At 33.1% G+C, this 10,358-nt stretch overlaps 2 long non-coding RNA genes across 2 annotated transcripts; one reads left to right on the top strand and one right to left on the bottom strand.

The window, feature by feature from the left end:
- Positions 1 to 6,286: 6,286 nt before the first annotated feature.
- LOC149941411 (uncharacterized) lies at positions 6,287 to 7,244 on the top strand. The gene is made up of 3 exons (XR_016481279.1): positions 6,287 to 6,427; positions 6,556 to 6,711; positions 6,774 to 7,244. It is a non-coding gene; the product is annotated as an uncharacterized LOC149941411 (long non-coding RNA).
- Positions 7,245 to 7,624: 380 nt separating this feature from the next.
- Positions 7,625 to 8,309, bottom strand: LOC149941410 (uncharacterized). The gene is made up of 3 exons (XR_016481411.1): positions 8,072 to 8,309; positions 7,863 to 7,992; positions 7,625 to 7,801 (listed from the first exon to the last, which is right to left on the bottom strand). It is a non-coding gene; the product is annotated as an uncharacterized LOC149941410 (long non-coding RNA).
- Between the last annotated feature and the right edge of the window lie 2,049 nt (positions 8,310 to 10,358).

The following is a 10,358-nucleotide window of genomic DNA, read 5'->3' as shown; positions in this document are numbered from 1 at the left end:
CATCTGTCAAACACTTTTTTCCACGTGCGAGTGGTGTTATGAAATAAATCCAAATAGTTCAATGGGTCGAGCCCTTTGTGTATCTATTCATAACTATTTTCACCGACAAACACTTTCCCCGTGTAACATTATTTTCAAACACTTTTACGATGCGCAAAGCTATCCGTCTTACGGAATATCGGCCCTAAGGGGTAAAGGGTAGTTAGAGGATGGCCCTTGCCTCCAGCGCGTAAAATAGACACAGCGGGTGTCCCCTCTCGCTAGCTAAAAGTGTCGTTTTTACATCAGGTGTGGATTCTTCGCGCTAAAATGGTTATAACAAACGATTGTTCCCACCAAAAATGTAAAATCCATCTCCGCTGTTCTCGGATGAGGACGTAGCCATTTAAGTTTTTATCAATTTTTATATTTTTAGCTTGGCGATGTATTCCAAAATTAAATGGTAACCAGTATGCGTTACAATTTCAAGATGCAAGATACTCGAGAATGGTAAAATAGTCTATATTTAAAGTTAAAATGCGAAAACTATATTTGTATAGTCGAAATTTATTTTAACGTATTAAAATAAAAATTCATCTTTCTGACAAGAGTCTTACCCATCATACATACACCATCTAATCTGGAATCTATGTTTAACAATTGGAGGAATTCGTGTTTACGATAGGCTCTTTTTTAACGTAACTTAGTACATTAATTGAGTATTTTGAAATATTTTAATATCGGAATTTTTTTTGATGTATTAAAAGTAGAGTTAAGATGCTTTTATAGTATTTTCTATGTATTAGCATATCTGAACTTGCGGTTCAATTTTGGGTGCATGGACCACTTACACGCTAATGATATTCAAATGAAGTTTAAAAATATTTCCATTTGAACGAGTCCCTCTTTTTATATCAGCAAAGTACTGAACGATTCTATCTTATGGATTTAAATAGTTCTAACAATAGTACAACTACAACATTTGAGAAAGACACTTTTCCCATTGTGAAAGTGGAATACAAAATAAGAATCACTTCAATTTAAAACGCACTTTAAATTTAAGTATAGACTATTTTACCATTCTCGAGTAACTCTTTTTTTCTTTAAAAGCTGAAGAAATATTAGAAACGACATCAGTGATCAATTAATTGTTTCCGAGTATGACAGACGATTTTTGATATTAAAGAGTCATTTTTCAAAAGTAAGATTGTTTTCGGTTATTTTTTTTTAAAGCTAGCTTAGAAATCACATTATTTTTATATATAATTATTTAGTTGTAATGTTAATTCTTAATTACTGGTAGCCTTCACTAGAAACTATTATAAGAATTATATATGAATTTATAACCAAGCGTGTATTTACCACTAGTGAATGCAATATCAGTCGAAGAATTGAAGAAAGACGGAATCACGTCATTATTAAGAACTGGTGACTACTTCTGTATATATTGTGACGGTTCAGTTTTTCATGTTCCAACTGTCGGACGGCTAGTATGGTACTGTGACGGATACTCAATCTGTTTGAAGTACCGTTAAGCTGTTTATTTCCAATCAAAAAGAATTCTAAGTATAAGAATTCCTCCAGGTGTATTAAAAGCGTTACCACGCATATACTTGTGTTTAAATTGTGATATGTTGGGCACTAAGAGAGCAGCCAATTTGTCATATTGCGAAGTAACTGGTGGATGTTGTGTATTTCCAAAAATTAAAAAATAATAATAGTATGTGTGTGTTTTTCTATTATTTTTCCACCTATATTTGGCGTATTGAAAGCTATTTTAACGTATTGAACGTAGAGTCAGGGGTTTTTATAGTATTTTACTACCTATATTTACATTTTGGAAAGCTATTTAAACGTATTGAGCGTGCAGAGTATTTTGCATTATTTATGGTAATAAAAGGTAATTATTGTAGAAAATAAAAGATATTTTAATTAAAACATTTCGGTGATCTATTCCAAAATTAAATGGTAACCCCGTATGCGTAACAATTTCAATATGCAAGATACTCGAGAATGGTAAAATAGTCTATATTTAAAGTTAAAATGCGAAAACTATATTTGTAGTGTTCAATTTAAAAGAAAATTACTTCAGCTTTTAAATAAGATTTTTTTTCTGTATCTACCCTATATCATTTACATATTATTTTTTTATTCTAATTTAACCATAACTTTAAAAACGTTGCACGTCTGAATAGCTGTGTAGAGTACGATTAACAGAGATAAATATTTCTGGGTTCAGTTAATGTGATGATTCGAGTGAAAAATTTGAATACGTTAAAGTTATTGGATTGAAGGAAACTTCAGTGTTTTCAGAGTGATAATTAAGGGAAGTTGCCGTACAATATAGTTGAAAATTATCTTTTTAAGTCTGTGTCCACCCATTGATTATGTTAGGAAGTGAAAAAATTTCATTTAGCAAGCTTTTCTTCAATTTCGGTATCCACCCTGTATCATTTAAAAGCTCAAGCATTATTTTTATCAAGTTAATTTCAAAAATATCTTAAAACAAGCTTCCCTAAGTCTGACTAGCTCTGTAGGGTAATAATAAAATAGCTAAATATTTTTTGGGTTTAATACTTGTGATGCTTAGTGAAAATTTTCCATATATTACAGTATTAGGTTGGCTAATTATTTTTTTCACCTGCTACCATTCTCAACGGGTGAACATAGAATAACAAAGATAATTGTCCAATATATTTAAAGCCAACTTTCCTTACATTTCTCTATGAAAACACTGAAGCTTCTTTCAATGCGATAACTTTATTACATGCATTTTTTTTCCAGAATTACAATTATTGAATCGAAAAAAATATAGAACCACCCTAGAATTAACCAACACAGGTATTCAGAAGAGATGGTGTTCAATTTAAAAAAAATTACTTTTTTTGGATCCACCCTATATCAGTTATATAAAACCTTAAATTATTTATTTTTTTGAATTCTAATTTAACCATCACTTTAAAAACGGTAACTTCCCTTAAATTTCAAACTGAAAACACTAAAGTTTCATGCAATCCATTAACTTTGACTTTTGAAATTTTTTCACTCAGAATCATCACATTAAATGGGAGCCACTCTGTATCGTAAAATTAAAAGCTCAAGCAATTTTTTTTCCAAATTCATTTTTAACTTATCTTAAAACACGCTTCCCTAAGTCTGACTAGCTCTGTAGGTTAATAATAAAATAGCTAAATATTTTTTGGGAGTCAATAATTTTGATTCTGAGTGAAATATTTGCATATATTACAGTATTAGTTTGGCTAATTATTTTTTTCACCTGCTACCATTCTCAACGGGTGAACATAGAATAACAAAGATAATTGTCCAATATATTTAAAGCCAACTTTCCTTACATTTCTCTATGAAAACACTGAAGCTTCTTTCAATGCGATAACTTTATTACATGCATTTTTTTCCCAGAATTACGATTATGGAATCGAAAAAAAATATGTGACCACCTTAGAATTACCCAACACAGGTATTCAGAAGAGATGGTGTTCAATTTAAAAAAATTATTTTTTTTGGATCCACCCTATATCAGTTATAAAAAACCTGAAATTATTTATTTTTTTCAATTCTAATTTAACCATCACTTTAATAACGGTAACTTCCCTTAAATTTCAAACTGAAAACACTAAAGTTTCATGCAATCCAATAACTTTGACTTTTGAAAATTTTTCACTCAGAATCATCACATTAAATGGGAGCCACTCTGTATCGTAAAATTAAAAACTCAAGCATTGTTTTTATCAAGTTAATTTTAAACATATCTTAAAACACGCTTCCCTAAGTCTGACTAGCTCTGTAGGTTAATAATAAAATAGCTAAATATTTTTTGGGAGTCAATAATTTTGATTCTGAGTGAAATATTTGCATATATTACAGTATTAGTTTGGCTAATTAATTTTTTTTCATCTGCTACCATACTCAATGGGTGAACATAGAATAACAAGGGTAATTTTCCATTATATTTAAAACCAACTTCCCTTACATTTCACTATGGAAACACTGAAGCTTCTTTCAATGCGATAACTTAATGACATGCAATTTTTTTGCCCAGAATTACAATAATTGAATCGAAAAATTATCCAACTCGGCTTATTACGCGGATAATACAGAAATATAAATTACTTGATCAAAACGTTTTACGAATAATTTTGAGAGCTTTATCTATTGAATAAAAGTTAACCATCCCCAACCTCAAGGGTGGTATCGCGCTTAGATAGAAGACCCGATATGTTCGCGAATTCCGACAACGACCATAATTTCAAACTATGTTTTTTATATTTTTTATTTTCTCGGGGGGGGGGGGGCGCGGTCGGGGGGAACTTTGGGACGAAAAAATATTTATGCATACATATAGTGGAGGCTACTGTTCTTTAGACGCGCGCGTTTTTCCTCAAAGGCTAGTGTTACGTCGTCATAAACGGAGTATAAATTCCCGTCGCGCGACTACACCCCGTTTTATTCATAACTAAACCCTCAGTATCGTGTCGGTGGCATGGCGAGAATGGCCGTTGTCGAATTTGACTTTCTACTAGGAAAATCCGCCTCGCGCTCCGGCGGAGAGCCCCCCGACATTGTCGTGAAGGAACTAGCTATATCAACAGTATCGACCCCTCCCGCCGTTCAAGCTTGGACTTTCGAACAACCCTATCCAGTACAACAACTTCCGAACGCCATTAAAAGACAAAACGGCTGGGTGTCTAGGAACCTTCACGGTATTTGCTGGACCGCGGGGTATCTCCCCTATTATAAACTACCCGCCTGCCTTATATCAGCTGTTTCGAGTGCTGATATGATTTTTACAAAAGGAGACGTAAAGTGTAAATTTTTAGCCGATTATATTGAGACCGCCATATACGATTTGGAAACTTTTGACTGTCCCCGAGCTGTGACTTTTGATACGCCCCCGCCAGTGAAATGTCTATTCAGACATCAAACTCTAAACACCCGACAACCGTGTTCTTTGGAACGAAGTCTACTTTTCGCCGACTGGATTACCCAGAACCGCGCTGAAATAGACAACCAAATACGATGTCCATTTTAATTTTTTTTGTATCGCACTATAATATTTTTATTTGACTCGTAAAAGAAAAATAATTTTTGTATTATATCATCTTATAAAAATTTTTTGTAAAAATAAATATTTTTTATTATCTTATAAATCCGACTCGTTATTTCTCATTGCTCGCGTCATTTTTTAGATTATGTAATTAATAGTTCATTGTGTCCATTCATTCGCCCACGTTGGAAAAATATTATAAACGTATTTTAGAATTTTAAAAATATTAAGTGTCAATTTACCCAAATGTAAAATTTACTTTATACGGTCACCTTTAAAAATAACAATGTATTCAATATAAAAACGTTTATTCACATTTTCTTTACAGCGGTTTTAATATTATGAATTTGATTAGTTTTACAATATTCTTGAAAATAAATCAGAGCAGCCATTTCCTTTTCAGTCGGCATTTTTAATTCGGCTGGCAGGTTAGATGTAGTTGACTCGGTTGATTCCATTGTGGCACCGCGCTTTTTACATTCCCCAATAAGTTCGTTAAGATAATCGATAATTTTATCATCTGACATTTCCTCGACCTCCGTGTAATGGAGAGATTCACTCGTATCACAATCACACGCCAGATCCGAATCTTCGTTCATTGTATTACACGATAAATGAGTCATTAAATGTTGTTTGAAACCTCTCACGGACCGGTATATTTCCGCGCATATCCAGCATTTCTTGGGTACACTAAGCGGAGACATCTTCCTCTTTCCCATAGCGGCTGGCTTATGAAAACCACAACGCATCTACGTAATCTTTACGTTTCATGGTGTAGATTACGTCATCTTTAGTGAGTCATTTTTAAATTACGTCATTTTTATAGATTACGTCATTTTTATAGATTACGTCATTTTGGGGGGTTTAAACCCAGAAATATTATTCCGTAGCTCAAAGAGAATCGGGATGGCATAAATATATTGTGAATTTTAAAATCGGTTAAAGTCTCTTTTCATTAAGTATTTTTAAATATTTGAATATCGGAATTGTATTTTGCCGCGTTAAAAGTAGAGTTTAGATGTATAGTCGTTTTAAGAAATACTCGTGATATTCGCCACCGAAAACTACAGCTGCGCCACCTAGTCACACTGCCTAGAACTATATTTGGGTGATACGGGTAATGGCGTTATGCGAAAATGCGCGTTTTATAACATCAATTAAAACATTTTACCAGAAATTTACTAACGATTTTAGCTTTTTTTTTAAAGCGTGTTCTAATGTTTTGTATTAACAAAGGTGTATATACGACATTTATTTATTAATTTTGTACTGTCAATAGGTATTGAATTCGTAAATATAAGTATAAATATTCGAGTTTAATAACACTATGAGTAGGCCTTGGAGAATTCATACAAGGGATCAGTTTGAAAGCTAGTTTTAAAGGTATGTAGGAAATTTATTATTATCTTCACATTAGAACAAGCCCAGATTGTTCTAATTTCATAGACTAGTAGCTTCAGCATTTTGTATAATGTATAATGTATTTTAAATAATTTTATTTGGTATATTAGTGAATCGCTCCATGCTTGAAATTTTTAAGTATATTGGAGAGTAGTCTACTCTTGATCCATAGAATAAGGTGTGCGGATGCTTAAAACAAAAGTTAAAATTTGAAGTTGGTGATGGAAAACACAGCATTGAAAGGTCCATTGTTCATGCAATAGTGGGTAAATATATTTTTTATTAAAACCCAATTCTTTAATGTAACCTGTTTTAATTATTATTCTAGAAATTCAGGCTTTTGCAAACATGCAGTAAATTGCTGGTCTATTTTATATATAAAGATACTGAGAGCTATCCCAACTTTCTGACTTTAGAAGTGGGGTAAAATGAAGGAAAAGAACTAACTGTGCCTTTGGTATTGTACGGTAATAAAATGGTTAGAGTTGCGAGGGTTAAATTTGCCTGGCTCAAAAAGGTTTATGTACTCTTATTTGGTCACTTAGTTAGTCTCAAAAATTTATTTCTAGCTTTTAGTCGGGATGAAATATTTGTGGAGAGTCCATTTGTAGCAAAGATAATATCAATTGAAGAGGCAGTGGCACAAAATAACTAAGTTGGAAAGGAAGGAATCTACTGGATAACGACTGTAGAGGCTACTATGGAAAAATTCAGCTAGGCCTTTTCATTTTTTTGTCTATTCTCTCAAGGGCTATTTTTAATTGATATTAAGAGAGACTGACAATATTGGAAGAAAACGTTGTCCAAATATATAATTTTTATTTTAGATTTTAGTTAAAGAAAAGTTATAATTAAATTTACACTTCTAGTCAAGGAAAGTTATATTTTTAATATGTTAAATTAGTTCCTATTTTAAATTTTGGCCAATTAGTATTTGTAGATAACAAATGAACTGAACTATTTATGTTATGAATTTTCTACTCAAAGCCATGTTAACTAAAATGGCAAAAACAAATGTATTATAGAATTAATTCAAAGTTAAAAGCAATTAAATTCATTGAAGAAACCACTTAATTAGAAATTACAATAGAAGTTAATAAAATGTTAAGATACGCAAAAAAGTATTAAAAATAAAAACCATTTGAATTTACAGTATTATTTTTAATCATATTGGGATCTGCGGCAATAGTTCGAAATGTTATTAATCAACTCGAAAACTCATACCGAACCATCAGGGTGGCAAAGATAGGAAAATTGGGGTCCAATACAAAATTGAAAAATATGCCCTTTTAACGCATAATTTTGTGGGCCTCAATGTAATATTTTCCAGCGATAATGACAATCGAACGGCTTGACCTAAAATTAATTTAATTCATTAGCATTTCCTTATTTTGCAGTATATAATAAAACAGATCACCTTTAAAACGATTCACAAAACATAGGGTCCTCTCTTTTCATTTAGTTACATTGGATTTGTAATAAGTCTACATGGTAAATTATTGCTTGGAATGGCACTGCATTTCATGCGTCTCTTGAATTATCTTCATCTAAATGACAGTTATTATCATATATATTTAATAATATTAACTTTAAAATCAGTAATAACAAGTAAAATTTGTGTCTCACCATCTCTTTCTAAAAAGTCTTTATCTTTAAAATGGGCGCTGCAAATCTGTGCCCACTAACTAGGCATCTTCCCTGATTTTATATTAGTTAACCACACATTAAAAAGATTTTTGCATTTCGGAAAATTGTGAAACGATAACTCCAACGTTCTTTTCTCACCATTTACTCGAATTGTAATATTTTTAAGGGCAGTATTACTACAGAAAGGTACTTCGTAATTTATGCCACCTCTGCGCCTACAATCCGCCATATTAATCGTTTGTTTTGATCAACAAAGTACGCAGACAAACCAAGCTGCAGGGGTAGCGACTGTGGCGCCGCCTATACCCGTTTCGCTAGCGAATAGGGTCAAGTGCCCAGCATATTTAAGTACTACATTGATATTAAAATAAAGTTTAAAAATATTTCCATTCTACGTTACTTTAACAACGAATATTCTATGACGTCAAAACACTCAAATCCATGTTTCAAATTCAAATTAACAGCGCAAAACACTTAAATCTGTTTTCATTTGATTTTTAAATTAACCGCGACGCGCCCCCCGAGAAATCCGCGCCCCCCGAGAAATCCGCGCCCCAGACCGCCCCCCCCCCCCCCCCCCAGGGGAAATCAGCGCACGCGTGCAAGACGGCGAGGTGGGGAGGGTAGCATGTCTTATGGGGAAACCAAAGTCATTTTAAAATTTGTTTCAGCTTCAATTTTAAATATATATAATTAAACAAAATAAAAGAAAGAAATAAATAAAAAATATAAAAAACATAGTTTGAAATTATGGTCGTTGTCGGAATTCGCGAACATATCGGGTCTTCTATCTAAGCGCGATACCACCCTTGAGGTTGGGGATGGTTAACTTTTATTCAATAGATAAAGCTCTCAAAATTATTCGTAAAACGTTTTGATCAAGTAATTTATATTTCTGTATTATCCGCGTAATAAGCCGAGTTGGATAATTTTTCGATTCAATTATTGTAATTCTGGGCAAAAAAATTGCATGTCATTAAGTTATCGCATTGAAAGAAGCTTCAGTGTTTCCATAGTGAAATGTAAGGGAAGTTGGTTTTAAATATAATGGAAAATTACCCTTGTTATTCTATGTTCACCCATTGAGTATGGTAGCAGATGAAAAAAAATTAATTAGCCAAACTAATACTGTAATATATGCAAATATTTCACTCAGAATCAAAATTATTGACTCCCAAAAAATATTTAGCTATTTTATTATTAACCTACAGAGCTAGTCAGACTTCGGGAAGCGTGTTTTAAGATATGTTTAAAATTAACTTGATAAAAACAATGCTTGAGTTTTTAATTTTACGATACAGAGTGGCTCCCATTTAATGTGATGATTCTGAGTGAAAAATTTTCAAAAGTCAAAGTTATTGGATTGCATGAAACTTTAGTGTTTTCAGTTTGAAATTTAAGGGAAGTTACCGTTATTAAAGTGATGGTTAAATTAGAATCGAAAAAAATAAATAATTTCAGGTTTTTTATAACTGATATAGGGTGGATCCAAAAAAAGTAATTTTTTTAAATTGAACACCATCTCTTCTGAATACCTGTGTTGGGTAATTCTAAGGTGGTCACATATTTTTATTACCTCTCCGAGGGGACAAAGTCCCCTAGGAGGGGTTATACAACGACCGTGTCTGTCTGTGGGTGGGTCTGTCTGTCAGGACTGCGAACGCGTTCGCATTTTCGGTGCAAAGTGTAATCACTGCGTTCGCAGTTTCTCAAAGGGTTGGCAAAACCACCGTGTGACGGTGAGCGTTAACGGATGCATTTGCGGTTTCTTTTGGATGGTGTTTTTTCGCTCACCGTCGTGACGGCTTGGTGTTCTACGTTTTTGTAATGTTTATGCGTAGGTTGTGAGTGTTGAATTTGTTGTGTTTGTGTTCTGATGGATGAGCATGTTGAGTCTGTTGTGTTTATATGGGCGTTTTCTCTCCAACTTCTTCTTAATGACTTTGGGACGAACCGAGTGCTGAGTGTAATGCTACCTCTCAACGTTCAATGGCAGGGTTTCCACCAGTTGTACACGGTATTCGTCTTAGTATCAATTTGCGATCGCATCGGGCGGGATTTGAACCCGAGACCTCCTGATTGACAGGCGGACGTTCTACCACAGAACCACCGACACTTGTTACGCCTTATTGAAAATTAGACCTTCAGCTTTATCGGAAGCGTATTTAATAGAGTACGAAATTTTGGTTTAATTGAAACAGAATTGAAATTGAAATTATTGCATCGAAGAAATTCTAATTTAGCGTTTCTCTATTGATTAAAAACA

This window comes from Leiobunum rupestre, chromosome 6, assembly GCF_980474605.1.
Source record: "Leiobunum rupestre chromosome 6, qqLeiRupe1.1.hap1, whole genome shotgun sequence".
Taxonomy (NCBI): Eukaryota; Metazoa; Arthropoda; class Arachnida; order Opiliones; family Sclerosomatidae; genus Leiobunum; species Leiobunum rupestre.
The sequence above is the reverse complement of the archived record's forward strand: the minus strand, read 5'-3'. Positions and strand labels throughout refer to the sequence as shown.